The 13,178-nt window shown below is 48.2% G+C and overlaps 1 long non-coding RNA gene across 1 annotated transcript; it reads right to left on the bottom strand.

Moving 5' to 3' along the window:
* Positions 1-9,055: 9,055 nt before the first annotated feature.
* Positions 9,056-10,433, bottom strand: LOC139832145 (uncharacterized). Its single transcript, XR_011746800.1, has 3 exons — positions 10,314-10,433; positions 10,009-10,125; positions 9,056-9,628 (listed from the first exon to the last, which is right to left on the bottom strand). It is a non-coding gene; the product is annotated as an uncharacterized lncRNA (long non-coding RNA).
* Positions 10,434-13,178: the final 2,745 nt, after the last annotated feature.

Raw genomic sequence — 13,178 nt, 5'->3', positions numbered from 1 at the left:
TTTATTTTTTCAGTTTACCGGTTGCTTATTGAATGTTTTTTCTTTCCGGTTTAGTAGTGTGCTAAATCCTACCGGAGTCTTCGACTCTGCTGCTGTCCGCAAACCGGCTTCATGGCAAGCAAGATAAACCGGTAGGAGATAAGCACATGAACTGCGAAGAGGGAGAGCAGGAAAGAACAATCCGGAAAATTTAACTAACCCCGGTCAAACCGGTTTTTTGCAAAATTTCAAAGTTATTTCTAAGTTCAAGAAGATGCTTGTTTGGTGAAAGAACCTTGTGCTCATACGCCAAAGAACGCCCAGAGAAGGCAGGCAGAGCCAAGGCAAAAGAACCAAGTGTGCATCAAATTGGATGCAGAGACAATTTCGAAATCTTTGCAGTGCAGGATAAAATCAAAACCAAGAGCAAATATGCTAAGGCAAACATAAGATAATTAACACCGGTATAACTTACCGGCATAAAATGTTGTACGGCAACCACAAGCAGACTTAAAGTTTTACATCATAAGCCCCGGCATACCGGGGTAGAATTTAACAAGCATTGTTTTAAGATAAACAGGACCAACAGACATATCAAAGGCAGACTTTCAGCAGAAGATCATCAAACAGCAGGGGCTTCCGGAGGAGCGTCGCCAGCATCAGCGTCGTCCAGGAGCTCCTCATCGGCTTCATCCTCCTCCTCGTCGAGATAGTCCTTGACGTCAGGAGGGGGAGGGATGAAGGTGCGCACGTCGGCGTACTCCGCAATGTGGTACGCGCGATCCTGCCGCTTAGCGGTGAGGATCGGGTCCAGATCGGTTTCCGCGCCTTCGCGCACTCCAATGAGGGCATCCAGGTCGAGCTCCGGGTACCAGGAGCAAGCGACGCGGAGGGCAGAGTCCGCTCCAGCGCGGGCGGCAGAGCACTGCCACTCGCGGATCCTCCTGCCGGCACCCTTAAGACGATCGCTGATGAGGGAGAAGGTATCCGGCACCTCCTCGCCAGGCCATAGAGTCCTGAAGAGCTGGGTAGCTACATCAGGAATGTCCGATAGATTGCGATCTATGGCGCGCATGTGAGACACCCGCGCGTTAAGCGCGACCAGATGGTCATTGGGCGTCCATGGCACGGCAAGATTCGCTTGGCCTTGGTCTTTGCGGTGCGCGTCAACCTTCTTGACAGCGTACGTCTGCGAGTCTGGAAAGAGGCCTGTGCGAAGAAAGAAAAAGGTTAAGGAAAGAATCCGGAAGAAAAAGAGACCGGAAGGGAAAGAATCCGGAAGAAAAAGAGACCGGAAGGAAAGATGACGAAAAGAAAATGGGGTCGTAGTAAAAAAGGCTCGTATGCAGTAGTCAAAGTATGTAAAAGAAAGGAACTCACGGTAGGCAAGTGCGTCAGTCTGCAGGATCAGCTGGTTGCATTCCTTGTGCTCCTCCTCCAGCCGCGCGGCTTTCTCCTCAGCACCCTTCCGGGCCTTGGCCAGCTCCTCCAGCTCAGCCCGCAATACCACAGTGGCATTGCTGGCGTCCTCCAGAGCCTCGTCCAACTTGGCCGCTGCATTCGCTTCAGCGGCTTTGAGGGCCTGGGCATGATCAAGCCCCAGCTGAATGAGCTGAGACTTGAGCTCCTGGTAGCTGGTCTTGTGGGCGCTCAGCTCCTCCTGGTGCTGCCGGATGAGCTGGTCCTTCTCCCCTGTAACCGGAAAAGAGAGTGTTAACAGGGTTATGCTAATAAAGATGAAAAGAAAGCCGGGTAACAGGAGAAAGAAGAAAATCATACGTTGGGCGGCGGCGGCTGCTCCTTGAGAGCATCGATGGAAGCTTCCGGGATCACTGTTAAGCGAAAATTATTAATGTCAGAAGGGAAAAAGGTTTCCGGTAAAAAGATGCCGGTCGTACAAAATTACCTTGGCACTTATCGTGTGCCTCAGCGAGCTCCCGATGCTCCCATAGAAGCTCCTCGAAGAGGGCCTTCCGAGCGTCAGCCGTGAGCTGTTCAAGAAAAAGAAGTAAGTTCAGTTTTGCGCTAAGAACAAGGTTCTTAACCCGAAACTCGGGGACTGGCAGTGCCGGTTTTGAGCATTTCTAAGACAATTTTTGCGCTAAGAACAAGGTTCTTAACCCGAAACTCGGGGACTGGCAGTGCCGGTTTTGCGCGTTTCTAAGATAAGTTGTGCGCTAAGAGGAAGGTGTTTAACCCGAAACTCGGGGACTGGCAGTGCCGGTTTCACGCTAAGTTTTTAAGTTAAGTTTTGCGCTAAGAGCTGCGCTCTCACCACAAAACTCGGGGACTGGGAAGATAGACAAGAGAGAAACCGGCATGAAACTAAAGAAAAGATAGAACAAAGCCGGAAACAAAGAAACCGGTAAAGATTGAAAAAAGTTAGTAAAACGTACCATCAGGTTGTTCGTGGAATCGTACCACGCGCTGTCGAGCTCTTTCACGGCGCTGCGAAGCCGCATAAAGTGCTCCTCGGAAGACCGGTCCCCGACAGGGTCAGGTGCCGGCAGCCTGTCCTTGCCCAGGCCGCGGGTCGCCGGAGTCATGTCCGCGGCGTTCCACTTTTGGGCGTAGGGCAGAAGGTGCCCCAGGTCCCGGCCTTGGCGCTGGAACTCTGTAATGCGGCCAAGGAGGCCGGTGGCCTTCGTGGCGGCATCCTTGGCGGCCTTGGCGACGTGCAGCACCAGGGGCTGCTGGCCACCGGAAGGGGCGCTGGAGGCCGTCGCCTTCCCCTTGATGAGCTTGGAAGTCTTGGGCGGCGGCGCGGTAGAAGCGGCCCCGGAAGTCTTGGGCGGTGGCGCGGTAGGAGCGGCCCTGGAGGGCTTGGCGCGAGGAGCGTCTGGCGGAGGCATGAGGATGGTTCGTGGAGAAGGGGGAGTGCTAGGAGCGTCACCCGTTTTGGAGCCTTCCGGCGCGGAAGATTCCGGCGCGGAAGTTGTCATCTTTTCAAGGACGGGAGGAGCAGGAGGCTCCGCCCGCCCGGCAGCTTCTTCTTCTCCGGCGCCGATGTTGCTGGCGCCGGTGTCCTGGTGTTCAGGGAGAAAGGAAAGATCCTCCTCCGTGCGGTGATCTGACGATGAAGGGGCCGCACGCCCCGAATTTGTTGTGCCCCCCGAAAGGGAGGCAGAGGTGTTGCCGGCACCAGATGGTGCCGGGCTTGAGCGAGGAGGAGGGGTTGAGGTCCTTGCGGATCCCTCAGAGCCCGATGGCCTTGGGCCAAGCTTGAGCGTAGGGCTGAGAAAAAGAAAAGACAAATGGTTGAGAAAAAGCAACCGGAAAAAGAACTTGGCAAAAAAGAGGCAAGCCGGAAAATGAAAAACTTACCCGGAAGCAGTTGGCATCGCCTTGCGTCCGTAGTGGCGCACGCCCACTTCCTTCTCCCCCACGGGCTCGGTCCGGAAGCGCTTGGAGGGAGGGGCCTGGCTGGGACCGGCATTAGATGCCGGCTGCTTGTTCTTTTGGCCCTGGGCCATGAGTTTGTCCACAAACTCAGAGCCGGCCTCGGCGCGCAAGGGCGGCACGCGCTCGTGGATCTATGAATTGAATATGGCTAAGAAGCAATTCGCAGGAAAGCAATAGCGGCAAAGTACAGGAAACTGGAAAAGAAGGTACCTCGAGCACGGTCAGGTCATCGGAGGTCCCGGTTGGCTCCGGCGGGTCCCGGCCAAGGCGCGCAGCCGGAGTCTTGCCCATCTTCAGATCCTTCCAAAAGATGTAGGGATCTGGGTCGAAGGAGTCAAGGGCGCGCTTCCGGCAAGTTCCTCACCGCTCTGCTTGGATGAGGGGGAAGCGGTCCTTGGCCTGAAACAAGATAAAAAGGAAGGTTAACAAAAGCAGAAAGTTACCGGCAAAAACAACCCCAATTGCGTAATCTCTTACTTCTTGAGTCGGAGGGTTAGTAGTGCTGAGGGGAAGGAGGCCCCATTCCCAAGCAAATGGCATAGCAGTTTGGCAAATCTGCTTAGCCTTGCGAACAACATCCTTCTTGCTAAGGGGACGGCCTGTGATCTTGGTAGGATCGCCAGGGCCATACATCTCGCTCATCCTATGCGCACGGCGCTTCAGAGGAAGCACCCGGCGTGAAATAAAGGTGCGGATGATATCATCAGAGCAGATGTTGGTCTCCTTCTTCAAAGAAGCCAAGAAGCGTACTACCCGGTTGGTTTCGGCGTGATCCGTCTTCGGGTTGTAGCTCCAATTGGTTCTGCTAGGGGGCCCCTCTTGGTATGGAGGAAGATCGATAAGATTGGCGCGGCCGCTGTTCTTCACATAGAAAAAAGTTCCTTGCCAGGCGCAGCAGGACTCGAGGCCGGAAAACTTAAGAAAAGTGCTCCCTTGGCGGGAGCCAACGATACAAGATCCGCACTCCACGGGCGGCTTGGGCTTAGGGATTTCCTTGCCCTGGATGGAATTAATCCGTAAATTGAAGAAGCGGGCAAACGTCTCACGAGTGGGACGAATGCCGATATAGGCCTCCATGAAGGTGGCATAGCAAGAAAGGTAGAAGATGGCGTTGCCAGGAAGGTGGTGAGGTTGGAGTTCGTAAAAATCTAAAAACTCCCGGAAAAAAGGGGAGGCAGGAAGGCCGAAGCCGCGCTCGAAGTGAGCAAGAAAGACAACATGTTCACCGGGCTCGGGGTCCGGTTCGATTTCGTCACCGGGAATCCGGCAAACTACTCCTTCCGGAATCCGTCGGGACCGGTATAACCAGTCGATCTCAAACTCAGTAACATTGGAGCCCATCCAGGCTCCGCGAGTGATTGGGGAAGGCTCTGCGCCGGAAGATTGGCTAGAGCTACTAGAGGCTTGGCCAGAGCTACTCGCTTCTTGGCTACCGGAAGCTTGGCTAAAGCTACCGGATTCTAGATGGCCACCGGACTCTTGGAGGCTACCGGATTCCTGCTGGTTGCCGGAACCGGTCTCCATCGGATCTGAAGCCGTGGATTCGCCGGGAGATTGTCTACGGCGCTTAACGGAAAGAGAAGAAGAAGATGCGGAGGAAGATTCCTCGTCAGACATTGGATGGCTAGGCGGAAAAACAGAAATCCCACTCTTGAACCCCGCGTGAAGATCTACGAGTAAGAAGAAAACCAAAGAAAAAGAAGAAATAAGAACACCGCAGACCCAAGATCTGAAAAGCAAGCAAACGGCGAGCAAAGTAAGATTGGTACCAACCTTGAGCGGCGCGGTCGCTAAGGAAGACTTCCGCCGGCGAAGGAGAGGGCCTGCGGTCGCCAACGACCACCGTCGACGGCGAGGCGGAGGAGTTCGCGGAGAAGCACGAATGCGGCGGGCGCGGTGAAGATGCTGCTGGAGATTCCCGCACAGCGAGGTCCGGCGGAAGCACGGCGTGATTTCGCCGGGCGCCGGAGCTTGGACGAGCGACGACGGACGGAGAGCGGCGGAAGCGCAAAGGCAGGGAGCACTGTGCGCGAAGAATGGGGAATGCGAAGAAGAAGAAGAAGAAGGGGCGGTTGTGCTTATAAAGGAGAGAGAAGAAGGGTAGAAAACCGCTGGGCCGCGGCGGTTCGCCTCGCGGCCCGCGACGGTTCGCGCCTTGGGCCGCCACATGGCGAAGAGGTACACGCGAGAAAAGGGGAGGCCACACGGGAGCGCGCACGGGATTCCCAGTGGGTAGTGGGATCCGCAGCGGGGCATTTAATGAGCGCGCGGGAGCCGAAGCGAAGTGACAACTGACACTGGCGTGGCAGTTAACAGTGCGCATGTCACTGACAGGCACGGGGCCCAAAATATTCTCGACTCAGCCGAGGAAAGAGTAAAGGCACATGATACCGGAAAAGAGAGATGCCGGAACATGCCTTGCAAAGAAAAGAAAAGACAAAGAAAGGCAAAGATGCCGGAACCAAGCTCTAGGCATGAGTGATTAAACCGGTATGTTAAAAAGATGAAAACCTGGCATGGTCTGTAGGATAGAATCCTCCAGACTATACCAGCTTCGGGGACTAATGTTGGGGGGATAACCCCCGGTATGCCAAAGGCATGCCAAACCGGATGGTTTAAGTCATCGAGATACCGGTTTAACTTTCTTACCGGAACAGAGGTAGGAGTTTGGCTAAGTGAAGCCAAGCCGGCATCCCCAAGGGGGTATGCCAGAACCCGGTAAAGAAGATACCGGAGTGAAGGGCCTGTCGGCAGGACTGGTCAAAGATTCTCTCCGTGGCAAGAAGACAAGGATGAGCTAAGCAAAGTGGCTTTAATCAGAGCCCTGGCGCCAAAGAGAGGGATGACGCTCAAAGAAGCCGGAGGACATCAGCAGCCCTGATTAAAGAGGACCCCGGCGTCATCTGTGATTAAAGTAGCTTTGTAAAGTAGTTTGTCCAGTCAAAGATGCCATTAGGGTTTCTTGTTCTGTAAGCCACCCTCTCCCCTATATAAGGAGAGGGGGTACTGCCTCTTACAGGCGCGAGACCACAGGAGAGATTAGGCAATCGAACTTGTAACCATGTTGAGATCAATGAAGCTAGCGATCTAGTAAAGAGTTCTTCCTCTTGTCTTTCTTCTTGCATACCGGCCTCTGGTTGTGTTCTTGAGGAAAGCATCCGGAAGTTCTTCCCATCTAATCGCAAACCCTCCCCCGAATCCTCTAGCGTCCATTCGGCCCCAATCTAAGCCATCCTATGGCATCTGCTCGTTCACCACGACGACAAGAAGCACTCTGTGGGAGTCACAGCAGATCTTCCTGGGGTTGATAGATCCGGTGATGAAGTACGCTACATGTGCTACTTGGGGTTGGAGAGACGGCCATTACACTTCATGATTACTCATCTCATCTGCAAAAACGTAACGGCGCGTCGTTAGCACAAACAGGTTCCCCCAAGATTAAACAAGAACTTGCAGGCAAGCAATAGAAAAGCGACAGTAGAAGAGTTTAGATCATGCAAGGCGCCGGTGAAGCAGATCCGGTTCATGCACAGCGGTGTCGGTGAGCTAGATCCGATGCGGTGGACGACGGATCCGGCGAAGCGGCTCCGGTGGGGTGGACGATACCGCAGCTGAAGCGACTGCGGTAGACTGCTGGATGAGTATATGGTTTCGAGGTTCGGCGGGGATGATCCAGTCCGGTTGATGACGGCGTCGATGAAGCGGCTCCGGCAGACAGCCGGATGACGAGGATCGCGAGGCCTCGGATAGGCCAGGGAAGTCCGGCGGGGATGTTCCGGTGCGGTGGTCGTGGAGGTGGGAGAGAGAGGGACTTGGGAAGTTCCGGTGGGTGGTCTTAGAGGAGAGAGTGAGGGAAATGAATTTTTTTTCGGGGAGTTTCGGAGCTAGGGAGGTGGTGATCGAAAAAAATGACGGGTAGACCCCCCACCAACCGACTTATGCATGGACATTGTTGTCATCTTTACGAGGGTAGAATGGGAAGTTAGAGGCGTGTGAAATATTTGTATTTTTCGGGCGGGAAGTTTTGCCGCTGGAATGAGATTTCGAATTTGGCTACAGTCCAAGTAATACAAAAATATGAGACCGTACTAGTACGGCCAAGTGTCACATCAAGTCATCATCACGTTGAAAATCGGTTACCACGATCATAATCATGATATATCTTGAAAATCAATTTTGAAAAGCCCTTCTGAAATATTTCGGGATTGGTACTAGGAGATTTTGCAGCTTGACTAAGAATTGATTTTGAATAAGGCTATGGTCTAAGTAATTTTTTTCTTCGAAAAGGGGATATGACCCCAGCCTCTGCATCGTGGTGATGCACACGGCCTTTATTAATAATCCAGTCGCAACAAAAGTTTTTTTTTTTGCAAGGAGCAACAAAAGTATGTTGTACAGATGGTCCAAGTAATATACTCGTGATTGTAATATAAGGCCAGGGGTAGACCGGAACCATATCCTCTAACGTAGAGATGACAAGTCAGGTAAGCACAGTGCTTAAGTAGTGCAAAACGTATAAGAAAAATCAGGAAAATGTAACAAATACTGTACATATTTACTGTAGCAATCACTGTATATTTTTACTGTATAAAAAATCGTATAAATATTAAAAAAAGATAGTCATAATTTTGATTGTTACTAATTATCGTAAATGCATATGGCTTACATATATTATGGAAGTTAATTTAGATCAAATTAGACTTAATCATGTAGATGTGGAGAAGGAAAATTAGAGAGGTGTAGCTTACCCAACTTATCTGTTGCACGTTAGAGGATCTACTTCCGGGGTAGACCATGCTACTTAGACTACTCATAGTGGGAGTAACTAAGGAGTATTAACATAGAGTTGGTTGTGGTAACTAGCTATGTTACCATAACACTTTTCAAGATAGAATGAGTCTACATACTAACTAAAGCAATCATGCATGATAGTACTACATCTAAGTTACTATGCATTATGAAGGTAGTAACATAGAGTAGTGTCATATGCATGCGGAAATTCAATTTGGCTCCCGGGTGCATATGCTCCCTCTACCAAAAAAATCATATTTTAAAATGTCGAAAAAATTAGCAAAAAATTTTACATGTACATATTCATAATATATGTTTGTTCGTCAAGTTTCACGAAAAACCAATATTTTTTGTGGTCTATGTAAAAAAGAGAAAACTTATCTTGTGAAAAGCATTATTTTTAGTACTGTATTTTATCTTTTTACACACGTCACATGACAAGTCGCAACTTTGTAAGGGCGTAGCACGAGAAGATGTACATGCGAATTTTTTGTTTCATTTTTTTTTAAATTCAAAATATGTGTAAGATGCATTTCAAAATGGAGGGAGCATATGCTCCTATGTTTCAAAACACCACTCCCGCATGCGCATGACACTACTATACGGTCACATCAAGTCATAATCACAACCAAAATCAGTTCCCATGTACTATCTCCTAAAAAAACTTAAATTTAAAAACGCGTAGCGAATATTTTGGATTTTATTGGCGGGAGATTGTAGCGCTTGACAGATATTTTCAATTTAGCTGGCGCTAAAAAAATACTGTACTAGAAAAATTGGTAGCTTATCGTAGTACGGCCTCCTTTCAGGGATACAAGGACAAGGACCCATCAACTAAAATAATGTATGAAAATGGTCACCAATGGGCCAACTAATAGTTATACTTTTCCCATGCAGCGCAATATAAAAAATACTACAAATCAGATTAAACCTTGATTAAATATTGGTGCATCCAATCCATTCAGTTTTCATTTAATCCACATCACCAAGGAAACAACCACCAGGTACATAACAAGTGCAGATAGAAGCACCAACAAAATAGTTCAGCATCACAAACCCTTTCACACAACCAAGGGACACCTTTGACTGTCAGTGTTCACTGTGGTATTCAGCATCTCCCACACTTTCTCAGGATGTTGCCCAGGTGGGCTTGACTTGCTTCTAATCCTGCAGTTATACGGTGGATGACTACTCTTTGTGCAGCCACTATTGCTCGTTCCTCTTTGAGTAGTTCCTCGAGAACATAAAAAGACAATGACTTGGACCTCAACCTGCGCTTGGGCTTTGACTTGGACTTGGACCTCGACAAATTAGTTGTGAACCCAGCATTACGCAGAAATGTGTTGTTGGCTATACCATGACATTGTAGTACCTTGGAAAATGAATTCAGACATTCTTCCTGGGTTTTTTCTATACCATCTTTCTTTGGTTTTGCCAGCTCCACTTTCATGTCAGACTGAGGAGTTTTCAGTTGTTACACATGTGTAAGAGAAGAGATTATAATGTGAAGACATGTGTATGAACTACCTCTAATAATCCTACAAACTGGCATGGCTGATTACCGCATATACATTTTAGTAAGAGCATGTTACATCATATTGACATATCTTCTATTGCTAACACGTAATAGCAGGACTATAAAAATATGCATGGATCCATGTGTAGAATTCGTAATGTGCATGATATTGCTGAGAAGTATATAAGTGAATTGTACTAGCCCTTTCCACCAGTTCGGACATTTGGTTGTGTTGGCTAGTGCATGAAGCTTGACAAATATGACAAGATATTTCTGCATACAATTGAAAACCATAACTGACATTAGTAGAGAATACTTACAATAACACTCTGTGCAAAATGTCCAGTCAAACCATTTCTGCTCGTCTGGCACACCTTGAATTGCTCAAGTAGACTCATCTCTCTGTCTGTACTCTCACAGTATGCTTGCCTTGCCTTCTGATATTTTCGCAAGAGAAAATATAAATTAGTTTCACAACCACGTCACATGCCGACATGCGACAATTGAAAGTTTTCAAAAAAAATATAAATAAAACAGAGACATCAATTTACGATGTATATTGTGCATCTATAAATTCTAAATGATTTACTAATTTAAATATAGTTGTACAGATAACATTCCTTACCATACAGTAGAGGTGTCCAATCAAGCTACGAGATCCTGTACGCTGTTGTAAACGTACATTATTACGAGCACGCATGTTACTTCGAGCGATGAACTACAAATGAAGACTTGTGAGACACATGCTTAAAAAGGAATCAGTATGTGATCTTGTCTCACTGTCTTCACAGAACATACCAAATTCTTTTGAGCAGACCAATACTCAACAAGATCACACCATTGATCATCAGTCATACGTAGTATAGGAGAGGTTGTTGGAATATCGCTAGGAGTCCTCCCAGCAAAGTATCTCATCTTTAGCCTATGGCGCTCCTGGCGCAACGCTGAAGAGAATATGCTCCTGATAACAGTGATTACATTCTTCATGTCATCATCAAACTCAAGACATGTCTGTTTACAACAATGGGAACCGTTCATGTGTTAGATAGCTAGCCAACAAAAAGCTAGAGGGAATGTGAACGAGCAACATGGTATTGTTTACGAAAATGACTTACATGTAACATGTGCAGTAAACCTTCAAAATGGGAAGGGGTGTTTACGTGTTGTTTCCATGATGGAAAGATAGGAATTTGAGTCCTGACAAAAACGCCTGTGATCGATGCTATATTAGATGATTCTTGTGGATCCAGTGGCCTTCTGATACCTGCTATAACTGATGTGATGGGAAATCTTGTTCCCATTCGGGCAATCTTATTTTTAAGTGATTTCAAAGTCGTTGGCCCCCTTCGTTTTCTTGGTCGTGGTGGAACTGCAAATTTAAGCATTACATCAAGCTATCAAGGTATTTATGTAACGGAGCATGTAAGGGAACACGTACCTAATTCGGCCCCACCATCATCTTTAAGGAAGAAGTTGTCTCTGGCAGGACTAAATGTCAGCGGGCGATCGTGATTAGTTAGGTGTTGAGAACCTGCTGTTGAAACTGGGTCTGCTGTGAATTGTTCTTGGGTAACTGGATTGGCAACAGGTGGCTGGGGAACATGTGGTTTGGTATTTGCTCCGTCTACAGCTTTTAGACCAACCGATGTGGGGTTAGGTCGAAGCTTTTTATGTTGGTGTTTCGCATTACAATATTTTTTTGCCTGGTCATCATTTTCAACTAGATTAGAGTGACTCTGAGTCCGAGACCTTGTTTTTACTCGTTTCATCGCATTTGTTTGTGATCTGACATGACCAGCTTGAACCCTTTTTATTTTTAGGTGAGCTGTCAGATATTGATCTTCCTGTTGAACTATGTTCTTCACCTTGTTGGTATTTGAAACGCCCTTACGTGAAGTCCCTGATGCCTGCCAGAGATAAACGGTACTTCAATCAACAAAATCATATACATGCTTGATACGATTATGGAACATAAGAACAGCAAGCCAAGACATGATGAAACATATGTTATTATTATGTGTTAACTGAGCAGATGATAATGCTATAACTTGGGCTGGGTTGGACAGATACATCACAGTTATTGAAGATGCAACAATAATGCCAATGAAAAGAGCGAGCAATCACCTTGGGGGGTGGAGTAGGGTGCTTGACAAGGGCATCCTCTTTACTCAGGTCTCCCTCAGACTCTTGTTCAGTAGGATCAAGTTCTGAATAAGAAAATTGATTGTTATCGATGGAGACAGGAGAGGTGTTTGATTGTTTCACTGGTGATGCCTATATTTTCTCTCCAGCCCTCTTTGTACTCTACTACAGTATCTTTAGCATGCATTAGAAAAAAATGCTAACGAGATTTATCATGGAACTTTGAGTAGAGCAGTAGAAGGGCAAATTAGTAGTAGCAAGTAGATGATAGCTCAAAAAGGAATAAAGCGTAGATAAAAAATAAATGATTTCCCTGTGCATGCCAATTGATGATTACAAGATTTATAAACATGCAGTTTAATAATGTCGACTAATCACTCTGCAGGCTTGACTTCTACTACAGTCATACCATAGGCATGTCACCGATGAACAGTGCCGTAACATGCACTTTCGGCCGTTGGATCGAAAATGAGTAGACAAGATCAAGCACTGTAGTGATGTACTGTAGATGACCCTGTAGCAGATGTACTGTATCGATGTAGTGTAGATTTGTCCCTGTAGCGATGCACCTTGTGGATTGTCCCCAGTAGCGTCATCGTTCATGTTGATCTGGCCCTCCATTTTCAGTCCAACGATCAGAACATGGTCGCATGTCACAACACTGTTCTCAGGTGACATGCCTATTGCATGTCACCTGATCTCTGTCCAGTGTTTTAGTGGGGATTAGTGGGGATAATACTCTAGAGTATTGGGTGACAGCAGAATTCACCCAATACCCACAAAACCCCATCCCCAATCCACTAGGTAGGGGTAGAGTATTGGGGATTGAAAAAATACACTAAATTTTGCGGAAAAGTAGGGACAAGTGGGGATTAAACTCGCTCATACTCTAGCACCAAACATGCATTGGGGATAAGTGGGGATTTAAAGTTTGGAGCGGATTATCCCTGCTAATCCCAGTAAAACTCTAGTACCAAACAAGCCCTAAAACAGATCGCACGAAACTGATGTTCGGAAATGAAATGCATAACGGAAGCGGCTAAACACCAACCTTCGCATGGGGAGTGGACGGCTTTACGCTTTGGTTTCGCGCGGTGGACCGGTTGGGCGCGGGGTCTACCCATTTCACCGTGCGGTAGACCAGGGAGTCGGGAAGCAGATCCGACGCAGCGGCGGAGGTGGACGGCGTCCAGAGCAGGATCCGGCGCGGTGGGCGTCGGCTACGGTGGAGCACAAATGGTGCGGTGTGCGCCTTCGTCGGGGAAGCGGCTCCGGCTTGCTTGACAACGTCTTCTCGGACACTACAGCGGCTGGTCAGGAGGCTGTGGTGGCGAGGTGGGACGGTGGT

The sequence above is a fragment of the Lolium perenne genome, chromosome 6 (genome assembly GCF_019359855.2).
Source record: "Lolium perenne isolate Kyuss_39 chromosome 6, Kyuss_2.0, whole genome shotgun sequence".
Classification (NCBI taxonomy): Eukaryota; Viridiplantae; Streptophyta; class Magnoliopsida; order Poales; family Poaceae; genus Lolium; species Lolium perenne.
The sequence above is the reverse complement of the archived record's forward strand: the minus strand, read 5'-3'. Positions and strand labels throughout refer to the sequence as shown.